Source organism: Panthera pardus, unplaced genomic scaffold (genome assembly GCF_024362965.1).
Source record: "Panthera pardus isolate Hobbes unplaced genomic scaffold, ASM2436296v1 HiC_scaffold_6, whole genome shotgun sequence".
NCBI lineage: Eukaryota > Metazoa > Chordata > Mammalia > Carnivora > Felidae > Panthera > Panthera pardus.
Window position 1 is genome coordinate 113,822,573 of NW_026526991.1, and position 24,975 is coordinate 113,847,547.

Sequence of the window (24,975 nt, forward strand, 5' to 3'; positions counted from 1 at the left end):
TGCCCAGGCTCCACCCAAGACTAATAAAATGAGAGTCTCCAAGAGTCGGGCCTGAGACTGGCAGTTTTTAGAATCTCACCAGATGAGGCTAATGTATTATATACCACTAAGGTTAAAGACTGGATGACCTTCCTCAATAATCCTTCCCAATGCTAAATTTCTGACACTCTCAGAAAAAAAAAAAAAAAAAAAAAAAAAAAAAGCCTCATTCTTAACCAGGGTGACAGGTAAGTTTCCCTGGCAATTTTACATAGTGCAGACGTGTTGATCAGCATAGTTTTGTTTTTTTTAAGGCCATTTGTTGCTGTATTATCAAAAACTTTAAAAACTGTACATTCCTTCATACAGCATTTCAATTTCTAGGACTTTACCCAGAGGAATTAAGAGATGTCTGCAAAGAATTTCATGTGGAAGTTCATTAAAGCATTATGTGTGACAATGAATTTTGCAGACAGACTAGGTATCCAATATCGAAGGTGACCTTTGGAGAAAACTATAGTGTATTCATATGAAAGGATGCAACCATTCCATTTCTGTTTCGGTGCCTGTTAACCAGCACAGGAAATACTGTAGAAGGAAGAATATACATCAGTTTTGGGTTATAATACATGTATTTTTCATATGCATAGGGAAAAATATTGAGAGTTTAGTTTCAAACATACTATGTTGTCAATTGTTACCTTATGGTTGCCTTATGACTGCCCCCCACCCCCCAGCTTTATTGAGATATAACTGACGTATAACATGGCTGGCTTTTTTAAAAATTTTTTTGAATGTTTTTATTTATTTTTGAGACAGAGAGAGACAGAGCACGAGCAGGGGAGGGGCAGAGAGAGAGGGAGACAAAGAATCCAAAGCAGGTTCCAGGATCCGAGCTGTCAGCACAGAGCCTGACGCAGGGCTTGAACTCACGGACTGTGAGATCATGACCTGAGCTGAAGTCAGACGCTCAACCGACTGAGCCACCCACACGCTCCAACATGAGTGGCTTTTTTAAATGTTCTTTTGGGTTTTCCAAATTTCCTGATTTGAGTATTATTACTGTTTGGTTAGAAACCATAATAAATAAATAAATAAATAAATAAATAAATAAATAAATAAATAGTCTGTAGGAAATGGTAGATTACGATGCAGTCTAGAAACGTGTGTGCCTCCATGGCTCACTTACCCTTCATGCATTATTTTTCATGGCAAGAATACCTAATATTTGCTGGAACAGCTGTTCGGCTGTCTTCAGAAGAGAACATCCTCCTATTTTGTTGTTCAACTCAGCTGTCTTTAGGACAGACTAGAACATTCTTTTTCTGTCTTTTTTTTTTTTAACTACCCAGATACCCCTTGACTAAAGTCAATATTTAAGGTCATAAGAGTGGGAGAATATCAGCTAGACTCTCAGAGATAGGAAGCTGCTGTAAGGAAAATCCACAAAATAGCATTGAACCTAGGCCTTGGTAAACAGCAAGTATTTGTTGAACGAATAAGTGAAGATTATATTTGGTAACACTCTTCGCAGCAGAAAACATAGGGAAAATCATATTTGTGGCTTTGTTTTGTTTTGTTTTGCTTTGTTTTGTTGCTTTTTTAATAGCTGCACTGTCCCTTTAACAACTAAGGTGTCCAGGGGCGCCTGGGGGGCTCAGTCGGTAAGCTTCCCACACTTGGTGCCAGCTCAGGTCATGATCTCACAGTTGATGAGATGGGGAGCCCCGTGTCGGGCTCTGTGCTGACAGCTGTGGAGCCTGCTTGGGGTTCTCTCTCCCCCTCTCTGCCCCTCCCCTCCTCCCCACCTCTCTCCAAATAAATAAACTCTAAAAAAATGAAAATAAATAAATTGTCTCTCTGAAAATTTTGGAAAACTTTCAGCTAAGAAGTTAATTGTGGACTATTCAAACTTGGGTTTGCTCTATGTTTAAGGCATTTTGCAGTGAAAACTTCTTTCCTGTTTCCTAGGGTAAAAGCAACAGGCTAAAATTCAATTCTGAAAGGAATGATGAGGAGGGAGAAGATGGGTGAAGTTTGGATTTCAAACTTCTTTACTATCTGGAGTCTAGAAGTAGCTTATGATAGGTAGAATAATGCCCCACCCCAAAGATGTCCACATCCTGATCCCCGGAGCCCAGAATATGTTACCTTCTATGGCAAAAGGGATTTTGCATAAGTGATTGAGTTGAGGATCTTGATTTGGGGAGATTTTTCTAGATTATGTGGCTAGGCCCAAATTAATCAAGGAGATGTACCTGTGGAGCAGTCAGAAAGGTGTGACCTTGCTGACTTCTAAGATAAAAGAAGGGGCCACAAGCCAAGCAGTGTGAGCAGCCTCTAGAAACTGGGAAAGACAAAGACGTAGATTTTTCTCCCAGAATCTTCACAAAGGAAGGAAGCCCTGCACACACCTTGATTTTAGCCTGGTGAGACCTGTGTCGGGCATCTAACTTTCAGACTGCAAGATGATGAACTTGTGTTGTTTTAAAGCCACTAAATCTGTGGAGATTTGTTACGAGAACAATAGAACACTAATACATAGCTGAAATTATATAACTTCCATTAGTCATTTTTCTTGCTTCTTACAGATTTATTATATATTTGGGAGCAAATCCTAGCATAGTGTCTTTTACATTTTAGTATTGATTTGTGGGGTCTTGAATCCTAGTTTTCTTCTCCTCCTTTATCTCAGGATGCTGTGCTCCTCAGACTCTTGACTGGCCTCTAGATACAAAAAAAAGGAATCTGGAATTATTCCCCAGGAAGCTCCTCTTTCCAAGCCCGAGAGAGGAGGAACGTTGCTGTGCACAAGGATATGTCCAGTGAGATTAGAGGCTGTAATTGTGGGAACTGGGCCATGTAGAGCAAGATGTAAATCCTTGAAATCATTTTTAATGAAACATAAACATTGAGTTTGCATGAGGGCCACGGTTTCTGGGTGGTTGGTTCTAACTTTGGCAATCAGGACTTAGAGGGAAAATCTTCCAGTTTTAATGGACTCCAGATGTTCTGGTCCCAGCTGAAAATTTTCATCATTCATGGTTAATATTTTTGTCAGCAGCAGAGTTTTGTTGTAATATCTCCAAATTGGTGATAGTGGTTGTTAGTCATCAAACAAGGTCCAAATGAGAGTTTAATCTTGGGGTCACTTTAAGCATCCCATCACACTCCATTTAATTAATAATTGCTTAATAGTATAGCCACCAGAATTTTTTTTTTTTTGCGGGATAATGGACTACATGAGTATCTGATGACAACCATCCACTGAAATTAGGTATGAATATGCTGTGCTGTTTTAACAATGGCTGGGGTCCTGGCCAAGGTCTAGAAGAAGGAAACCAGGATGTCAGATGGCCATCATGTTGGGCAAATAAAGAGGCAAAGGTTTATTGCAAATGACAATGAACCTCTTCATCATAGAATTTAGATTAAATTCACATCAGTTGGGGAACATTGAAGCAGTTACTTTTGAGAAGGACTTGGGAAGATCAGTTAAAAAAAAAAAAGACAACTTCTGTTTTTAGGACAATAATGTCATGACCACCTACACTTAATAAAAGATAAATCTACAAGTTCTCTTCTGGGATATGGTTTTAATCACGTAAGTAGTCTAAAACTAAGTACATTACTTGTATTCACGGTTCGGTTTCTTTTGATGAATGAGAAGAGCACAGCTGACCTTCCTAGAACCCTTTTTTGAGAATTGCTATCTACACACCATCTTGAATCCGTAAAGAAGGGAGAGCGGACTGCATTTGTGCTTGTGGTTATGCGATAGCAGAACCCGGTAGAATAAGTTATGTTGAAAAGGTGTTTGAAAGGCCTGTTGTTACCCGCCTGTTTAGAAAGGGCTTGGTTTATAATTTGCTAATAAGTCACATCCAGGCTGTCCTGGAGCTTTTATCAAGTACTTGTATAGTGCTTATAGTCATTGGTGTAACTAGATAATTTTTGAAGTTTTATTGCCAGGGCATATGGTTTCATGGTTAATTAGGGGCCTGGATTATAGGCCTCTCACGCCACTTAGCAAATGAATAATTTGTGGCTACTGACAAATAATAGAATCTCTTTGGGCCTTTGTAATTTAAAAAAAAAAAATGATAATAAATCATTTGCCTCTATACTAAGTCTTTAATCAGCAGAACACTTCAGGAGTTTCACGGCTAATAAAGAAAAGGTCATTTGCTGGAATGTTAGCACAAAGGAAAGATGTTACTGCCGATTCTAAATGTGTGTGCAGGCTGCTCACTGGGGAAGATGTCGTGCCTTCCTCATTTTTCCATTTTCCTCCTCATTCGGGTCCAACAGGCATATCACCCATAAAAGGGAGACACAGTGGTCCCGCCCCATCCAGAGGGACTGGCAGAGCCCATAGCTAGAATTGGCAAGATTTTAAAAATACATGTTTTGGTTTTCCCAGATTGTCTCAACTGTCGATAAGTACTTTTGGAAATTTAAGTCACAGACCCATTCTTTTATGATGCTTTCCAGCAAGTACTCACCATATACAGTCTTCTTAGACGTCCCCTGGCCCCCTTTGAAGCCCAAGGCTCATTTCCATGTGTAAATCCACATGGACAATGTCACAGCCGGCTCTAGAATTACCAGTGAGCATTGGTCCCAGGTGCTCTGAGGAATCTGACTCTGAAGCAAGGAAAGGCTTCCTTTTGCTAGCTGAAGTCCTGGATTTTCCTCCTCAAAGTCATGAAATAGTTTGCTAGCTCCAGATGGAGTGATATGATGTGATGTAAGAGGTAACGGGAAAGAAGTTCTGTTCTAATGTTAAATATCTGTCTTCTCTACCCCGTCCTGGATGGTTATTATTGAAAATAAAAGTAATAATAACAGAATAACAGTGCTGAGGGGAGCCAGGTTAAGCATTGCTTAAACCTTGATTATGTGTCAGACACCCTGCTAAGCACATTACCTTCATTGCATACCCTCTAATCCTAAAGGCAACCCAAAAGCAAGGCACCATTAGTATATCTGTCTCTATCTTACAGGTGGGTCGGGAATGGCTCAGATATTTAATTGTTGGGTCAAGCATGGTACACTGTTTTCTCCTGCTTTTAAAATGTGTTTATCCATTCTTTGAACAAAGGTTTATGGAGTACCTACTGCGGCCCAGGCCCTGTTTTAGTCTCCGTATACTCCTGAGAAAGATGTGATGAACTCGACAAATTCCTTCATTCTACGGGAAGAAAGAAGGTTATACAAGAGCAGTGGGCTTCTGAGAAAATGAGGAAATGCTAACCTCATTGACCGGCCTCCTGCATCTGCCCCGAGGGACAGTAACAAGAACCCCATCTCGCAGGTGGGTGTCTGTCATAGTCACCTTTTCAGCTGGGTGGGGAGAATGACATCCAGAGAATGTGAACTGTTCTTATTTCGGGCTTTCTGCAAAGATCGAAAGGGGAGGTCTGGCCTAAGAAACGATGGGGGAATTTCCAGGTCCGAGAAGACTCGCTAATGAACTTGGAATCCTGGTATCTCCATTGGAAAGGGCCTCATACTCTTGGAGTCCAGCTTTTAGACCAAATTTCTCTTCGGTACGAGATACTCCTCTTAATAGGTGGTCAGAGTACCTCTGCGTGCACACGTTTAGTGCTAAGGAACTCTACCTCATGAGGCAGTCCATTCTGATGCTAAAGGTTGTTTTTCTTAATACTGAGCCAACAATGTGCCTCCACAGGACTTCTACTCATTGATCCCCATTCTGTTAGCTGATGTCATGCCAAATCAAGATAATTCCTTTTTTATAAAAAGGCCCTTAAGTGTCTAAAATCAGCACATTAAGACTTTATTTCTTGCTCCTTCAGCCTTCCCTCACGTGTTATGATTCCTAAATCCTTCGCTGTCTTAGCTGGAGCAAGGGACGCTGGAAATTCATGCGCTGGGCCCATTCACAGCTCACTGGGAAGAGCTATTAATAGATACTACTTAAGTGACAAGAGGCTGTGAAGGAGGGGTGGGGTGTCTCCTTTGGTCATTTGGACGTGGACAAAGCATCTTTAGAGTCCCAGGGGTTTCTGAGGTCAGGGCTCATCTGGCTGGTATTTGAGGCCCTAAATAGTACTTAGGACACTGGGAATAGCCTTTAGAGGACCAGGCTGCAGACTCTGACACAGTACCAGGGAAGAAAATCTGATGGCTCTAGAACATACTTGTTCCTGGCAGTTTATGCGGCCATCTCTGGGGAGAATGTTATTTGCAGGGAGGAAGGGGATTGGGTGGAATTAAAGCTTATGGATTCTTTGATACTCTAAACTCTCTTGGAAACCACAACTACCTTAAATTCCAGCTAGTTCACCCTCATAAATACCCCCCCATCTTTTGTAAAGAACTAAAATTGAGAAAAGGCCACTGATGGCCCCCTGACTATCTATGCCCCCTCTACGTGATAAGACCAGGATACCCGACCTACTCCCTCCTACCCACTCTAAGAGTAAAGGAAAGGTTTTTTGGCATGATGTTGTACCTAAATGTAGGTCATGTAGGCCATTACCAGTAATAGAAACTCATTTTTAGTATTACTTGCATATGATGGTAAATTATTTTGTTGTTTGCCTCACTGACATTTTCAGAGGGATTTGTCTCTGGTATATGAAGCTTGGTTATAACCTACCCTGTAGATTCAAAGCCATGTTAATATAATGATGAAATGTTACTTTATCATGATTTCTTCTGCTTAACAGAATGCCTCTTATTTGTTACTTAACTGTATTAATTGCTACACTTTGCCACCAGCTTTGACGATGATACATCCTGTATAATACCTACATGGTGGAGTGAACAACATTATCTCCATGTTGCCAGTCAGACAGCTGCAGCTGAGAGATGTCCAGTGACTTGTATAGCATTTTGTGGCTCTAAGTAACTGAGCCCACATCATGTACCAGCCTTCCGCCCACTGCTGTTCACCTTGCAGAATTCTGTAGAACATGACCTAACCGAAATGGAGAATTAAATTCACTGAGGCACAAATTCCAGACCAATGGAAAACGCTAATGACATTAATTAGACCTATCCATCGAACAGTTAAAAAAGGAAATAAAACTCAATTATTATCTCTGAAACACAAATCAGAAAAGGGCAAATGTATACACCTTTGAAAATCTACCAAGGTTAAGTTTTTCAAAGCTCATGGTTTCTTGGGGCATGTGAGCTATTCTGGGGCAGAGTAAGCACTCAGTCCCACTCAGTTCCCTAGAGCCACAGTGTTTTCCTTCTTTTCTTATCTAATCAGGCTCTAGGAGTCTGCTAAGAGTAAGGCACACAAACCGCTTTTATTAGAGAAAAATTTTGGTAGTGAGAAGATTATTATCATGAGGATGGAAAACAGGCCTGTCACTGAGGTTTGGTGACTGCTATGCCAAAGCCACAGAGCTGGCGAACCTCAAACTGGTCTCTTCATTAGAGAATAAAATTTAAGGAGAGCTCATCTAATTCTTTGGAAGTTTAAGATAAGCGCTTGTTGACTAGAGACAGAAATCTATGGTTTGGGGTGTAACTGGAAATATTCTTTTCACTTTTATGTAAGATATGTGTTAGTCTTGGCTCTAAAGGAACATTTCGTATCCAAGATTCTGAAGGAACTCTTCTGGGATTAATTCCTCTTGGAAAAGTGTAACTTCTTTGCTTCCATTCCACGGAGGCTTACACGAGAAGTGGCGGGGGTGTTTCTTTTCCAAGGAAGGTGTAATACACTAGAGGCTGAGTTCTTACACAGCTCAGAGCCTGTAATCCTCCTAATGGACCCTCCTCCACTTCATTTTGAAACAGAAGAATGTTAAAAACCACAATTTGTGTTCAGAGCATGAATTTTAAATATTGATGTCACATGTACCTAAGAGAGGTATCTGAGCCGTTGTTGGCCTAGTGCCTTCATCTGACTACCACCCATTGGTCCATCCGTCATCTATCCTTGCCTCCCTCCATCCCTCCACCTACCACCCAGTATCTCTCCATCCTTTATCATCTGTCCATCCATCCACCGTCGTTCATCTACTGTCCACTATCTATCCATCCACCGTCCTCCATCCATCCATCTCCTATCCATTCATCAGTGTTGTGTAATGGTTAGTGCGTGCATTCTGAAGTCAGTCTGGTTCGAATCCCAACCCTCTCACTTACCAGCTGGGTGATCTTGGGCAAGTTATTTATTCTCTATGCCCTGGTTTTCTCATCTGCAAAATGAAGATCATGAGAGCGTGTATCTCATGATATTACTATGAAGTTAAGTGAGTGAATATGGACAAAATGTTTAGAGCAGTGCCTGGCACATCACTAGCACTGTTCAAATAGTTGTTATTGTGTTATTATTCATATTACTTTTTGATATATAATTTTTAGTGTTTAATTTTTTAAAAAATTTTAATATTTATTTATTTTTGAGAGAGAGGGACAGAACACGAGCGGGGGGGCGGGGGTAGAGAGAGACACACACAGAATTCAAATCCGGCTCCAGGCTCTGATGTGTCAGCAGAGAGCCCAATGCAGGGCTTGAACTCACAAATCATGATATGACCAGAGCCGGAATCTGACACTCAACTGATGGAGCCACCCAGGCGCCCGTGTTTATTTATTTATTTTTGAGAGAGAGAGACAGAGGGAGAGAGAAAGAGAGAGAGAGAGCGCGCGTGCATGCACACACAAGTGGGGGAGGGGCAGAGACAGAGGGAGACACAGAATCTGAAGCAGGCTCCAGGCTCCGAGCTGTCAGCACAGAGCCAGATGCAGGGCTCAAACTCATGAACCGTGAGATCGTGACCTGAGCCAAAGTTGGACGCTCAATGGACTGAGCCACCCAGGCACCCCATGTTTATTTATTTATACTGAGAGAGAGAGAGAAAGGGAGAGAACACACACACACACACACACACACACACACACACACACACACACACGAAGGGGAGGGGCAGAGAGCAGGCTCCAGGCTCTGAGCTGTCAGCACAGAGCCCGATGCAGGGCTTGAACTCACAGACTGTGAGATCATGACCTGAGCTGAAGTCAGATGCTCAACCGACTGAGCCACCCAGGCGCCCCAACATGACTGGCTTTTTTAAATGTTCTCTTGGATTTTCCAAATTTTCTGGTTTGAGTATTATTACTGTTTGGTTAGAAACCATAATAAATAAATAAAAGAAAACAATAATAAAATAGTCTGTAGAAAATGGTAGGTTAAAATGCAGTCTAGAAACGTGTGTGCCTCCATGGCTCACTCTCTGTCTCTCAAAAATAAATAACATTAAAAAAATTTAAAAAAGAAAGAAAGATTAATATCTTCAGAGTACAGTGGGATAATGTCACGAGCTAACCAAAGCTTCAGTCCATCACTTATCCTTATAATTCACAGGGAGGAGTGATTCAGAGCAGAAGTAAGCTGTGTATGTAGAGTTTGGGGTCTCAAACCAAGTAGGTCCCAGCCCCTGCCCTCTCTGGTCAAGACCTAAGGAAGGGAATAAAAGGTCCTGGAGAAATCAGCTGGCAGAGGGATCATGGGTTTCACCGCTCCTACACCCAGCTCTGGGGAAGTGACTAGATCCCCAAATAGAAATGGCCGCTCAGGTCTGGAGTCCTATGAGGAGCTTTCCGGATCCCATGGCCATCTGTTCCCAAGCAGACCATGGAAATAGCTGAAAGAGAGTTGGGCCTAAGGAGGCCTCAAGGATGCTAGGTGCCTGTGTGGATCTGTGAAGATGCTGGTGTGGACTAACGACAACCCCAGGACAAGACTTGCACCAGTCCCCCCACCCCCAACACCTTGACCACACAGAAGTCATCCCTCCCGGTGCACGAGGAAAGGAGGTGGCCCTGAATTGCCAGAGATGTTTCCTCCAAATGGGGGCTTAAAATAGACATTGAGTTAGTTTTAGAAAAATCGTAATACATTTCCTTCATATCTGATATTGTGGGCCGAGGCGATGCTTGCTTGGGTATAGCAGATGATGACAACGGTGACTCATCAGGTGTTGGTGATGTCATGTGTGCTCCTCTGCTAAGCACTGTACGTGGATCAACTCATGAAATCCTTCCAACGCAGTTACTACTGAATTCCCGCTTTGGAGGAAATCCAGGCACAGAGAGGTTAAATAACTTGCTCAAGATCACGTAGGAAGATATGGGATTTGAACCTGAGTAATGTCAATGACCCTTAGCAATGCAATGTTTACAAACCAGATGGTCAGAAAGTCTTTCCTAATCTCAAGCTAAAGACTTCTTGTGGGAGTTTAAAACCATTTCTTCTTGTTTGGTTCTTAACATCTGAAAGAGCTAACAGCTACTCATGTGATCCATATGTTTTTCTCCATTTCCTCTTTTTCCAGCCCAGATAACCTCGGTTGCCCCAGCCTCTCCTCAAGGCTGTTGCTGTTTCATTATTTCTGATTTGCCCACTGCTGTACTGTCTGGGCCTGAGTTGGAACAGAGGTCAGTGTGTAATGAGTAGTCTAGAAAGATTGTATCTTCATGGTTCCCAAGTCAGTGCACTCTGGTGTTGAATTTAGCAATTTCTTTCAACAAGAGAGAGTTCTCTCTCATGATCTCCCATGGTCCCACGTCTAAGTCTGTCACGTTTTTATAAAGAAGCCCCAGTGGTCTTTTTCTAAATCTTCTGGGAAATGCGCTATTTGGCCTTATGTGTGCGGCCAATTGCCAGGCCTGTTTTCTGTCTATCTAAATTATGGTGGCAGACGAGATAAAAATACAAAGACAAAAAAGTCATTTTTCTCCCCCCAAAACACCAAAATTCTTTGAGCCTTTCATTCCCTTCTGCTTTTTTTGCCGATAACAATGAATAATGGTTTCTGCTCCTGCTTTTATTGGCTTAGCATTTGGGGTCATAAGAATGTAAATGTTTCCCTAAGGAAAAATACATTTGGGGGATTAACCAGATTGTTTCTTTTATTTTAAAAATTTTAGTTATAAAAGGAAGAAAGCGACCAAGCTAAGTTATGATCCCAAACAGAAAACAGAGAGCAGAGACCACCATTCATTGAAGTAGGAACTCCTGGGATTTGTGTAGGTCAACTCTGGGGGTTCCATTTTAGTTGGCATGGCTTTAAAGAGTTCTATTTTAAATCTAGTGACTGTCCTAGTTAAATGTATTTATATATGGGTCAGGTCACATCATTAGTAAAACTGATTTTGTCCGGTATTTTATTCCTTTAACTGGCCGTTACTACTCTCTTTTCATGCCAGTGTCTCAATGTGATGTGACTTTAGAAAATGGCTATTGCCTTTTTCTCATCATGCATCCCCCCCGCACACACACACGAGCCCCCTGTAACCTGTCATTAACCCTCACACCTCTGTTAAAACCGTGCTCTTAGAGTTTAGCAAAAATTTCTTCAAGGTGAAATGGAAAGAACTCGTGTTCTTTTTGGTTGCTTGACCTGAGATCTTTGACACTGCTGACCACCTTGTCCTCTCCTTCACACCTCAGTTCTTGGCCTCTTTGATACCTTGTGATCATTTCTTCTCTGAGGAGGTGTCCATCCTCTCTGGAACTTTCTCCAAGGCTTGGCTTCTGGCTCTCGACTTAATTTTTTTCCAAATTAATCTTGGTATAGGCTCCTATCTTTAGGCGTCAGCATTATTTATGTCATTCCCAGGTCCACATCTCCCACCACTGTCTCTCTCTGAGCTCCCAGCCAGTATCTCCATCACCTGCTGAACAATTTCATTTGTTAATCTGTTTTACCTTGGTACCTAAATCTCAGGAGACCGCCCGCCAAAATCATCTTCTTGCCTCTAAGTTCACTCCTCCTCCTGAATTCTCTCCCAGTGGCACTGTCATTTCATCTCTGAATCACTCACACTGGAAAACCCATGGTCACCTGTGACTCCTTTCCCCAGACTTTGAGTTCCAAGGGGAGCAGAGATAGCGTCCACCTTCTCCACCATCTGCCTGGAGTCTGGCACAGTGCTTGGCACACGGTAGGAATAATGCATATCTGCTGAATGTTTTAATGACTTTTTTCTTTTGTTACTTGTATTCTCTCACTCATCAACGTGATTCATCCATCAGCCAGCCTACATATATGTGTTTGTGGAGGCTCTGTAGAGCGCTTATTGGGATTGAGAGCTCTTGTGTTGGAGTGCCTGGGTCTGATTCTTGGCTCAGCTGCTCCCTAGCTGGATAATCTCGAGAATGTGACTTAACCACTCTATACTTTAGTTCCTGTCTGTCTGTAAAGTGAGGGAAATAATAATTCCTAGCTGGATGTACCTGAACATGAAATGAGAAAAATCTGCATTAAATGGGTATTGTAAGTGTTCAATAAAGCTTTTGTTCAATGATGATGATGGTGGTGATGATGGTGGTGATGCTCATGGTGGTAACGATGATGGTGATGATGACAATGATGGCAGAAGATAGGCACGAGTGGGACATGGCGAGGTTTGGAAGCATGCGAGATGCTATGGGGGTCATCATTTCAGGGTAAGGGCAAGCAGCAGCAGTGGAATACCAAGGTCCAATGTGTGTTTAGGGCAGAAGATGGAGCTCTTTGATGGGCACGAAGAACAATGGGAGAAAAGGCAGATTGAAACTGACCTGGTAGGAAAACGGGTTCCACCTGGGTTCAAAGCCCTGGGGTTTTTTTGGGGAGGGGTCTCAGAGACTCCATGGTTGGGGGAATAGGGACAGGGTGGTGGCTGAAGGACTGGAGACTAGAACATACGGGGGTCGACTGCCTGGAGAGGGAGAATGTGCTAGGCCTGTGGGCAGGTTTGGGCAGAGATGCTCTGCTTTTGACAATTACCTCTTGGTTTTTAAGGTCACCTTTGAAGAAAAGTCATGCTGCTTTTAAAAAGTATGAAAATCACTGGTAAATGCCTTGAAGGCAAGCTAAGGAGTTTGAGCTCCATGTGGTGAACAGTAGGGAAGCTGTGAGGATGTGGACAGAAGAACAATAAGACTAAAGCAGTGCTTTTTCCAAACTCTTCTCAAATTCTTCAGTGTGTGTGGAGTCAGCTGGGAAGGGAAACAAGCACATTCTCCAGGAAGGGCTAGTAGGAGACTGAATCTTCCTCCCAGATGCTTGCTGTCTCTGTCCTCTGCTGAGCAGTCTTGGGGACAGCATTGCTGGCTAGCATCCTGCCCGAATCATGACGGCAGCCCTCTGCACTCTGCCTTCAGACTCTCTCCAAAACCCTTATCCTGCTGTTCCGTTCCATGTGCCCCAGCCCCCCACAGTTCTTCCTTGGTCATGGGAGAAAAACCAAACTACCTCGCTTGTCATTCAAGGCCCCACAACATAACAAACTCTGCCTATCTGCTACTAGTCACCCTTTGTCTCTGGCTGGCTATACCTTCTTACAGTGTAAGACCCCCAAACATGGTGCATATTTCCTCTTGTGTATCTCAGGCCATGCCCTGGTCCTAGGATGCACCCCCAGATACACCCCACAGACACACACACACACACACACACACGCACACCTGTACTTAGTACGCAATCCTTGTAGACTTTACACAAATTCCACCGGCCTTTTTTGACCATGTTCGGTCATATCTGTCTCTCCCCTAAGCATGCCCGGAGGAACCCTGCCTCTTAAATACTTATTCTGGCAGTGATCGGTATTTTTTTTGGTTTCAAGTGTCACCTAACATCATGCTGGGCTCATTGCACACCAACAAGCCAACATAGTTTAATCTAGCTGTTAAGGGGAACATTCCAGATTCCTTTACTCCCAAACAGGATCCCCATCTTAAACACGCTTCAGTGTCAGAGGCCACCTTGTGAACTGTCCCCCGTGGTTCCCCCAGCACCTCATGTCCGCAGCCCAGCCTGTGACATCCTTTTAGGTCACAGGACGGAAACGCCCAGGGGTTTTGTGCAGCTGCTTGTTTTCAGAAGTGGCCTGAGCCCAGCCAGCGTTCCTTCTCAACTGGGACTTTTCATGAAATGTCTTCTCAACAAATGTCAGCGGGGGTGAGATTTACCACACAGTTTATTAAAGAAGCCAAAGCCCCACCGGACAAGCCTGAGCAACAGGCTGGACTTGCCCTGGGGCAGTCGGCCGAGGAAGGCTGAGTCCTTTGCTGCGGGACCCCCTTAGCCTGTATTTCCTATCAGAGGCCATTGGAGAAGCTTCTGTCCCGGCAGTCAATGCCCTCCCCCTCCCCATGGGCGAGAGTGTCCAGAACAACTTCATGACACAGAGGTGAAGCAGAGAAAAAGCATTTCTTTCCCCTCACTGGGCCCAGCCCCCCATTCGCAAGTCCCAAGCAGCACCACTTAATCTATAAAAAGCTTTCTTTGCCCCACAAGTGCCAGTGTTCTAGTGAGAGACAGACTCTTTATAAACCTGTGCCACTGGCTCCCTCTTTCAGGAAACAGGAACCACGGCACAGATGGCAATGTTGTCATGGATGGATCATCCCCAAGGACCTTTCTCAGCTGCGCTAGATATAAGGCATACTGGGTATTAGATGAACCAGGCTTTGGTCCTCAAGGGCCTCCAAATTCAGGTGTGGTGATGGGAGCTACTGAAAAGAAAGGAAAAGAAAAGAAAAGGGAAGGAAAGAAAAGAAAAGAAAAGAAAAGAAAAGAAAAGAAAAGAAAAGAAAAGAAAAGAAAAGAAAAAAGGGAAGGGAAGGCAAGAAAAGAAAGAAGAGAAAAGAAAAAAAAGGGAAGGGAAGGGAAGGAAAAAGAAAAGAAAAAAGACAAATCAAAAATATAAACAAAAAACTTTCCAGCTAGCTCAGGCTCAATACCAGAGCAGTTCAGAGAGATTTGGAGGTGGGGGGCACATCGCTGTGGACTGGGTTATCAGCAAAGGGTCCAGGAGCAAATATAGTTAGGACTTGAGCTTGAGGAATTAGCCTGAGATCAGCTGAAGGGGATGAAGAGGTTGGATTCAATCTTGGGTCCAAGATTGGGAAGGGGACTCAACTTACTTTTGAACGTGATACGTTTCCCCTCTAAACATGGAGAGAACTTCATTCACTGCAAGCAGTTTCTGCTGTAGGGTGCCAACATTATGGAAGAGGGGACCTAGGTGCCCCCATCAGGGGATGACAGAGAGGAGACACAGAAAAGTTCTGGCTTATTTTGGTCACACCACATACCTTTGATTTCCAGCCATGCTTTTCCTGTGCTGTGGGGTAACCCAGACGTCAGCAGTGAGGCCAGGTGTTGTGAAGTGTCTGTATCTCAAGTTAAGATGAGATTATTGTTGGGGCACCGGGGAGCCTCAGTCGGTTGAGCATCCGACTCTTGATTTCAGCTCAGGTCATGATGCCCAGGTTGTGGGATCAAGCCCCACGTTGGGCTCCATGCTGAGCATGGAGCCTGCTTAAGATCTCTCTCTCTCTCTCTCTCTCTCTCTCTCTCTCTCTCTCTCTCTCTGTCTCTCTCCCCCTCTCTCTGTCTCTCTCCCCCTCACTCACACTCGCTCTCTCTAAAAATAAAAAAAATTTAAATAAAAAGATGAGGCTACTGAGGAAGCAGGCAAAAACCTCTTTGATCTTGGTCGCAGCAACTTCTTACTCAACACGTCTCTGGAAGCAAACAGGAAACAAAAGCAAAAATGAACTACTGGGACCTCATAAAAATGAAAAGCTTCTGCACAGTAAAGGAAACAATCAGCAAAACTAAAAGGCAACCAATAGAATGGGAGAAGATATTTGCAAATGACATATCAGATAAAGGGTTAGTATCCAAAATCTAGAAAGAACTTCTCAAACTCAACACCCAAAAAACAAATAATCCAGTGAAGAAATGGGCAAAAGACGTGAATAGACACTTCTCCAAGGAAGACATCCAGATGGCCAACCGACACATGAAAAAATGCTCCACATCACTCATCATCAGGGAAACACAAATCAAAACCACAATGAGATACAACCTGACACCTGGCGTAATGGCCAACGGGCAACAAAATGTTGGCGAGGATGCCAAAAGAGTATCTCTTTTGCATTGTTGGTGGCAATGCAAGCTGGTGCAGCCACTCTGGAAAACAGTATAGAGGTTCCTCAAAAAACTAAAAATAGAACCAACCTACGACCCAGCAATTGCACTACTAGGCATTTATCCAAGGGATACAGGTATGCTGTTTCGAAGGGACACATGTACCCCCATGTTTATAGCAGCACTATCAACAATAGCCAAAGTATGGAAAGAGCCCAAATGTCCATTGATGGACCAATGGATAAAGAAGATGTGGGATATGTGTGTATATATATATATATATATATATATATATATATATATATATATATTACTCGGCAATCGAAAAGAATGAAATCTTGCCATTTGCAGCTATGTGGATGGAACTGGAGGGTATTATGCTAAGTGAAATTAGTCAGAGAAAGACAAAAATCCTATGACTTCACTCATATAAGGACTGTAAGAGACAAAACAGATGAACATAAGGGAAGGGAAACAAAAATAATATAAAAACAGGGAGGGGGACAAACCATAAGAGACTCATAAATATGGAGAACAAACAGGGTTGCTGGAAGGGTTGTGGGAGGGGGGATGGGCTAAACGGGTAAGGGGCATTAAGGAATCTACTCCTGAAATCATTGTTGCACCATATGCTAACTAATTTGGATGTAAATTTTAAAAAATTAAAATTAACATAAAAAAGATTAAAAAAAAGATGAGGCTACTGTCACCTCAGTTGTCACAGGTGGGGCAGGTAAAGGACAGTTACAGGAGACATTATGTGAAAAGCCACAAGGCTGTTAGAGAGTAGCTTCCAATGTTATTTACCTTCCATGCAGAAATCCCGTATTTTTATGGGGTGCTTGTACAGCTGTCAGTGTTTCCACCATGTGAGAAGAGGAGAAGCATGGAAAAACCAATCCGTATACAAACCTCAGTCCCAAATTTCAGTCATGGTTTCCAGCATCTTCCCCATAAAGTTTCTCCCAGAGGCATCACGAGCTGGCAACATTGTTAGATCTCCACCTTATCTCTCCATCTTCAGTTAATAAGTTGGCTGGCCCTGAGCAAGCCGGTTTGGCACTCACTCCTTCCGGTTGTATAATGAAGATGGCACTAGTCTGGGGGCACAGGGGTCCCTTAGAGTGTGGACCTTTCATGATCCTCTCCCGATAACTCTGTTCCTTCTGCTGTGCTCGTAAGTGGGGCAGCAGGAGAGTAAAGCTGTTGCAGTCAGTGGCTGGAGCTCTGCCTCCGGAGCTGGACAGACCAGGCTTAGCTGTAGGCCCTGTCTGGGCTCAGACCGCCTCCCTCTCTGATGGAGGTTGGTTGCGACCGAGCATTAGACCGAGTGAGTGTGTAATGCTCGGTTAACGTGGTGCCTGGCTCAGAGCAGGTGCTCACTGTATGGTAGGTGGCACAGAGAAAAACAAGGTCAAAGTCAAAAGGGGGACGAAGAAGACGGTACCTCTATCAACCGAACCTCCATATGGAGACAGGCTTGAACAGAATCAGAGTAAACATTGTGTCGCGGACTTGGGACGGGATGAGGACCCGGGTTCCGTCTCAGCAGTGTAAACCGAGGAGAAAACCGGGAGACTGTCAACATTCGTGTAAAAATATAATGTATCATAAAGACAGCATGAACCGGAAGTGGGTCTTCTGAACGTGGATACAGCTGCTGGCATGAGCAGTGACCTCCGGCCCACGATGTAGAGGACAAGGACAGTGCCCCGGTCCTGGACCCGACGACCAACTTGAGAAGAAGCCCACATGTCTTAGCAGCCGGAGGGTGGCTGAGTGCAGAATGTGACCCTTGTTCAGTTAAGGAGCAGACAGGAGGCAGACTGATGTGGGAAGCATTTGTCCATGAAGCCTTCTTTCTTTTTTGTAGAGAGAGGACTTCAACAGTGAAGACAGAAAGCTATCAATTCTTTTTCCCTCAAAGCAGAGGAGGATGCACTTTTAAGACATGTTTTCCTAACTGTCCCTTCCAAGTACTGGATCTGAAGTCCCTTCCCTTCTCCCTGTTAATTGGGAACACTTTTATTAGGGTCATAGCTCAGGGAATGTCCAGTCACCCAGCCAGTAACTGACGGCTGCAAGGGACAATTCTCTCAGGCCCTGGCTCCACGCGGGGCCTGCCAGCGAGGCATGAGGCGCAGCTGTACTGTTAGGGGAGTGAGAGACGGGGCCCACAGACCCCCTTCTGTCACAAGCACATCTGTTTCCCACCAAGTAGGCCTGGCCCTGCGGGTTCTTTTTCAAAGCCCGCCTTTTTATTGGGGCTTTCTCCTATTTTATAGGGCGGCGGCTCTGCTTAGCAGCGAGCCGCCTGTCTCCCCGGCACTGGCTCTCCACCCACAGAACCATCTCATGCTTCCAGAGAGGCTGCTCTGTTGGTCAGTAGAATGGATTTTGTTTTCTATTTTAATCCCCAAAGGGATGGGGAAGAGCGCAAATAAATGACTGCCCTGAAACCGTTGGTTGGATTTTCTTGTCCAACGTGCTTTACAGCAAAAGGTTAGAGAAACTTGTTTTATCTTAGAAGCGACAAGTGGGGGAAATGGATTATAGAGAACTTTAAAGAGAATCCAGTGAGTTCTGACATGCCTGAGACAATGAAGCATTTTGCTTTGAAGTTTCAGGACACAAAGGGGGGCTGAGCCCCAGGAAGCTGACCCTGGTCAGAATGTTTGAGGCAAAGGGCACGAGTCCCAAGCTGGTCACACACAACCGTTACTTGACTAGGAAGTCCTGTCATGGGGAACACTGGTCATTATTTATGTCTCTGCTGGCTACTTGCTCTCTGTGGAAGCTCCATGATGAGTTGCACGATGTCAAGAAAAAAAAATAAGGTCTGGGGGGAAATATACACATACAGTAACAGGGTGAGAAGGGCTGGACAACTCCTAATATTCACTAGAGCTTTCCTGAAAGTGAGGTTGGGTAGGAAAAGAGTCATTCATTCTATGGCTCGGCCCACTGGCCAGCTGGATTCTGAGCACCCTGGCTTGCTCAAGGTCACAGGCTGGCTTTCGGTTGTCCCATGGTGCACATGGCTGTGCTGGGGCCGTCCCAGTGACTCAGTCCCAGCAACTCCAGTGCCTGGCCAGGAAACAGTCTTCTCCGCAAATGTACCCAACCGAGAGCTGATCACAGGAACCTCTGTCATGTTCCATCAACTTTCCATGAAATGGGACCAAATTAGAAAGGTGTGGGCCTCTCACCCACCAAAGGTGGAGATGGGATTTGTGAAGTCAGTACTTATTCTGTTGAGGAATAAGGGAAAGAAACTAAATTATAAATGCAATGTCAGGGGCATGGTCTTGGAAGGGGCTTGTGCAGGGCAGAGGCTCTTGCAACTTCACGGTAAGTTATCTCTGCCCCCGGCCATGGGTTGTCAGCAGAGAGCAATTAGGCTATTTGTTGCAGACTTATCCCTCGGGCATAGCATCACAGCAGAAAGGGACGATGGCCCCCGGTGGCCTGACAAGGCTCTGGTTCCCCCAACAACTAAGGCTGCTCCGAGAATCTCTGTTAGACAGAAGGCAAGACAAAGAAGACATGTGTACCAGGCCCTTCAAGGGCAAATCGTGCTCCCCTGGTGACAATTTTCTTGCAGCCTTGGCTCCCTCAGGGACTAGCAGAGCACCTGGCACACAGCCAACACATGGTTGCATGCAAGCTGAAATGAAAACTTAAATTGAAGGAGAAACCCAGATCCCCAAGTAGGATTGAAATTCCCAAACCGGTTTCAGAGGAAAGGTGGAATTTCCCCTTTCTACCCAGGAGATCAGTGTTTTCTTGCTTGCTTGGGATGGGATGATAAATCTCTCCTCATCTGTCAAGGATAGGAATTTCTCTGGGTGGTCTCCAGGGCCAAGGAGCCCATAGGTCTAGACCCGCTGGCAGATTGGGATTTTTCTCTCTAGAGAGGCTGGTGCCAGAGGGACCTGTGCACTTAGTCCTGCTTGCATTCCTCCACCCCCCACCACAGTATATCCTTGGCTTTTTTTGCTAAGGTTGGCGGGGGATGACAGGACTGCGAGCCGGGCAGCGCTGGGTGCTCAGTGTGGAAGGAAACCTCTCTGCAGGGTGAGATTTTGTCTGGCAGAGGATCAGAAGAGCGATCCCCATTGATGTGGGAAGACGAGCGTCCACACTGGGACACAGACCCCGTGAGATACTGTGCCGGAAAAAAAAGGGTTCCAGGGCCAGATGGGTTTGGGAAGTAGCATTCTACATCCTTCGCTTGGAAATTTGTGATGTATGTCAGGGCATTCAAGTCTGAAAAGTCTCTCCAAGCGAAGCAAAAGAACTTTAATTTCCGAGAATGTGCCTGGTCACAAAACCTTTGCTCCGTGTGATGCCCGTGCACCTTGGGAGGTGCCATGGTGACACTGGAGCTGAGGAAGGAACTGCCGCACCGGACGGAGGGACAGAGTGGGTTGAGGCATGCCTCGATGGTATGGAACTCTGCCCCCCCGTCCAAGGTGTGGGTCTTCGGAGAGAATTTAGGGAGGAAGTGGGAAAGAAGGTGCGACAAACAAAAATCCTCGGGAAATAATGCATGTCTTGCCTGGGCAAGAGAAATGGGGAAATAGAGGCTCACTGTGTGAGGTTAAGAAAAGGGAGTCTATGGGGGACTGAGAACCTGTTAAGATCTGTTATCACGATAGGCATTCAGAGAATAGAGGTTATTACAATTAGCGTATCAAGGATATACCTAAAATGTTACTATGATTCTTGATTGTGTTGTTACCATGAATGGTAATACTAAGATGTCTCTAATGCTTATTGTCTGCCAAGTGATTGAAACCTCCTTTGGTTCTCAGAACACCTCTGCTGTATGACGGGCCTTGATAATATTCCCTCTGTGGATGAGGTAAGTTACGAGTCAGTCGTTCAAATTCACATGACCGTTAGATGCTACAGCTGGGACTCAAACCTGAGCTGTAAGTTTTTGGCCAGCAGCTCCGAGCCCTACAACTACCCTTCCTGGGGGAAGACCAGCAGGATGGACAGGGCCTCTGGATTCCTTTGGAAGCGTCAGAGGAAAGGCTCCCCAAATACTTGTCGCGGCCTGTGTGTAGCCGAGAGCTGATGCTAAAGGGATCGTGGGAGCTTGTGCCCCGTGAGGGTTCCCCTGGTAGCCTGAAGAGTTGGGGCTGGCTGGGGGCGAGGGAGGGAAGCCAGAAAGGCATCTCCTTTTCCCTCTGTTTACCTCTTTGGTCCCTGACAGGCCAGGAGAAGTGGTGAACACAGCTCTTGCCTGTGTGGGTTTTTCTAAAAGCTTTGGATGACAGGCACAGATACTTCCCCTAATTATATCTCTGCCTTTTCCAAAAATTGGAAAGGCCGATTGAAAAGAAAGAAGCCTGGATCCGTCTTAGAGCTGTTCTGAGAATCACAGAGGGTTGTTCTGGGATTCTGGGAACCTAAGGTGATGAAGTGATTCCAAGGATCCAGCCCCAGGGCCCTGAGGTGCAGGTAGACACCTGGGCAGAGGGAGGGGTTCCACATTTAATCCCACCCCAGCCTTGGGTCATGTGCGGAACTTGCAGCCAGCCTGGGAAAGCTACAGCTGCAAAGACAATCTGGAAATGGCCCAAAGTCCTGAATAACCCCAGGGAACCATAGGTCTAATCCACAGGCCACCTGGTGTGCGTTTGAAACCCTGGGGAGAACGGGATGTGTTCCTGAAGCAGAGTGGAGGGGGATGCCTCAAGCCTTAGCCAAGAAAGATGTAGAACACAGAGAAGCCGAAAGCCGAGTACTTTGGGACGGTGGGATGTAGCTGCTGGAGGTGTGGGATTACACAGAGCGGGGAGCTAGTCAGAGGGGGGAGGTACCTAGAGCCAAGAGATGCCTGGTGGTGGAGAAAAGCAGCTGAGCATGCTCAGAAGAGGACAGACTGAGCAGTGTCAGGGAGGGACTGACAAGGACAAGGACCTGTGGGCTGGCAGATGAGACAGAAAGCATTAGACAGGCAGGCAGAGAGCCTGAGGGGTGTGGGCTGTGATGCGGTGGGGGCCACAGGGGGTTGTCTTTGGCACGGGGCTGGTGAATTTGAGCTGCAGAGTATTGTTTGGCATGAGGTATTGCGGTGAGGGTAGAGGTGTGGACAGAATTGGGAAGCAAGCTCCGTGTGCAGTGGGAGAGCCTCGGGGACAGCCCTCCTCAAGCAAAGGAAGGCTCACGGGGGTCCCTTCCAAGGGGGCAGTGGTTTGGCATTCCTTCACCCTGCGCACCAGAGCAAAGTGGTGGGAATGCCTTTTCTAGACCACACGTTAGAAGTCCATTTGACACAGACCCGCACTGACTGTTCAGGTCACAGAGGAATCGGAGTAAGAAAGCTCTCGGAGCGGTTCTGAGGGTCCTGCCTGAGGAGCTCTGGGCCAGTCAGCTCCCAGATCGTGTCACAGCTTTCCCCTTGTCGGTGCAGACAGCGCAGCTCTCTTCCAGGAAACCGTGCCGCCTTGGGCCTTGCAGATCCAAGGGCCATCTTACGAGGACACTCCTGTTACGCCCGTGCCTCCTCAGCCATCTGCCTTCTCGTGCTGGGCTCACCTGCTCACCCTTCCTTCTTCGAACTGCACCAGCCGCCTGCCTTGCTAAGAACAGTTACCCACGATGTGAAAATAAGGCAAGGGAGGAACGCGTGTCCTTTCACTGCCGTGCTGGAGTTTGATACGAAGGCTCTTCCAAGGACTCTTCAATGATGCGTACCCTCGCTTGGCTCACCGTTTGCTATTGATCAGGACGTGGATCCACTGGTTACTTGGAGATTCATGCCGCCAGATGGAGACACGAATGATTTCTGCCTGGTAGAAAAGATGACCCCAAAGGGTATGGTTATGGAGGGACATACACTAATTTTGAAAATCTAACCCAGTAGCTGTCTTATCCCACATTCTTCTTCAGTGGCTTTAACACCATACTTCAGATGCTCCTTCAGTCAGCTTGTCTCCCTGCCTGTTCCTTCATGAATGAGTAAAAGGAATCTTTGACGCGTTTACGCTGTTATTATGCATTCGTGTTTTTAACATTTTGAACATTTGGCAGCTTTAGAGATTGTTCCACATAAAGACCCAAAAGGGCTCACTTGCCCAAGAAGGGCCTCGCGTGCTGCGTAGTCTCAGGAACTGCCTCTCCTGAGGCTCCAGTGGATTATAGATCCCATGAACCAACATCACTTCTGTGTCACGGTTAAAATTAAGAGAAGCGTAAAATTTAGTGTTCACTAATCTGAATGAGAGTTCTGACAAGTTTTACATCAACTATTACCGTATCCTTTCTATAGTGTATCAGCTTAAATATAATTCTCAACGTCCTTAGTTAAAAGTAAAACCTTAGCTTAATATTAAATCAAAGTCATGAACGGACGGTGTTTGGATACCTGAAGAGTTTTTAAATAAGCTAGCCCATTGAAACATGGAGCCAACTTCATTTTGGAAATGTGACCTTCTTTTTACCGGGATATAATTAGACCAAATAATTTGGCAACCAAGGTCATGCCTGGCATGTCATCTTTAAAAATACCTTTTACTGAATCAGATATATATGTATGTGTGTATACGCATATACATATTTTTAATAAGAGGCCCTCATTTTCATTTTGCCCTAAGCCCTACAAGCTGTGTAATCAGTTCTGTATGTATGTGTGTAGATATTTGTGCCTATTATTTTTATGCACTACAGAGAAGCTGTTCCTTTGGGTTTTATTATCAGATAATTCAGCGGCCGTATGCGCATTCACATTAAATACGCCACGGGTCCTGGATGCCCACACATGCCTGCATTTTGTGTCAATTTGTGCTTTCCCTTTAGGGAAAATACAATGGCATTTTATTGTGGTAAAATATGCTAGCATTTTACCCACGTTTAAGTGTACAATTCAGTGGCGTTAAGTCCACTCACATTTGTTTGCAACCATTACCACTGTGCCTCTGCCTCTTCGGAACATTCTCATCACCCCAAACGAAAACTCTCTCCTTATTTTATACACTACCTTCTACTTCCTCATTCCCCCCAGCCCCTGGCATCTGCCATTCTACTTTCTGTCTCCGGGAGCTTCACTACTCTAGGGGCCTCATGTAAGTGGGATCGCGCAGTATTTGTCCTTTGTGACTGGCTTATTTTACTTAGCATGATGTCCCCAAGGGTTAGCCATGTTGTAGCCTGCGTCACAGTGTACTCCCTTTGTAGGGCCAGATAATAATTCGTTGGATGTCTGTGTCACATTCCGTGTGCCCATTCAACTGTCGACGGGACACTCGGGTTTCCACCTTTTGGCTATTACTGTGAATAATGCTGCTGTGAACCTGGGCGTGCACGTATGTGTTTGAGTCCCTGCTTTCCCTTCTTTTGTGTATAAACCCAGAGGTAGAATTGCTGGATGATATGGTAATTCTGTGTTTAATTTTTTTGAGGAATGCCCGGCTGTGTCTACAGCAGCGGCGCCCTGTTACATTTCCACCAGTAATGCGAGCGTTCCAGTTCGCTTACCAGCACACCTTAGTTTCTGTTTTTTTAAATCCATCATGGGGGGTGGGGGGGGCGAAGCGGTATCTGATTGCGGTTTTGCTCTGCGTTGCCCAAATGACTGGTGAACTTGAGCATCTTCTCAGGTGCGTACTGGCCACTTGTTTCTCTTCTTTGGAGGAAAGTCTATTCAAATCCTTTGCCTCCTTTGTAATCAGGCTGTTTTGTTGTTGTTTCTTTCTCTTCCCTTATAGCTTTCTTTAACACTTAGTAGGGTAGGTGGTGCTTTTACAATTAAAATGAAACATGTCGGTTGTTTTCCTTGACCTCTCAGAATTCAGGGAAAATTCTTTTATTGAGTTTCTTTCCTTTTCATGATAATACAGTTATTTGTAGAGTCTCATTAAGAATCTTTTTTTTTTAACCTGGATCTAATTAGAAAAAATAATTATATAGCAAAGGTTATACCTGGAAGGTCATGTTTACAAATAAATTTTATTTAATCAGGGGTGCCTGGGTGGCTCAGACGATTGAGCATCTGACCCTTGATTTCAGCCCAGGTCATGATCACAAGGTCATGGGATCAAGCCCTGTGTCAGGCTCTGCACTG

General features: G+C 44.9%; 1 long non-coding RNA gene across 1 annotated transcript in view; it reads left to right on the forward strand.

The window, feature by feature from the left end:
* The window catches only part of LOC109276335 (uncharacterized), a 37,571-nt gene extending 14,674 nt beyond the window's left edge, over positions 1-22,897 (forward strand). The window contains exons 3-5 of the long non-coding RNA XR_002084611.2: positions 5,084-5,296; positions 20,717-20,766; positions 22,347-22,897. This is a non-coding gene — a long non-coding RNA (uncharacterized LOC109276335). The remainder of the gene's footprint in view (positions 1-5,083; positions 5,297-20,716; positions 20,767-22,346) is intronic.
* Positions 22,898-24,975: the final 2,078 nt, after the last annotated feature.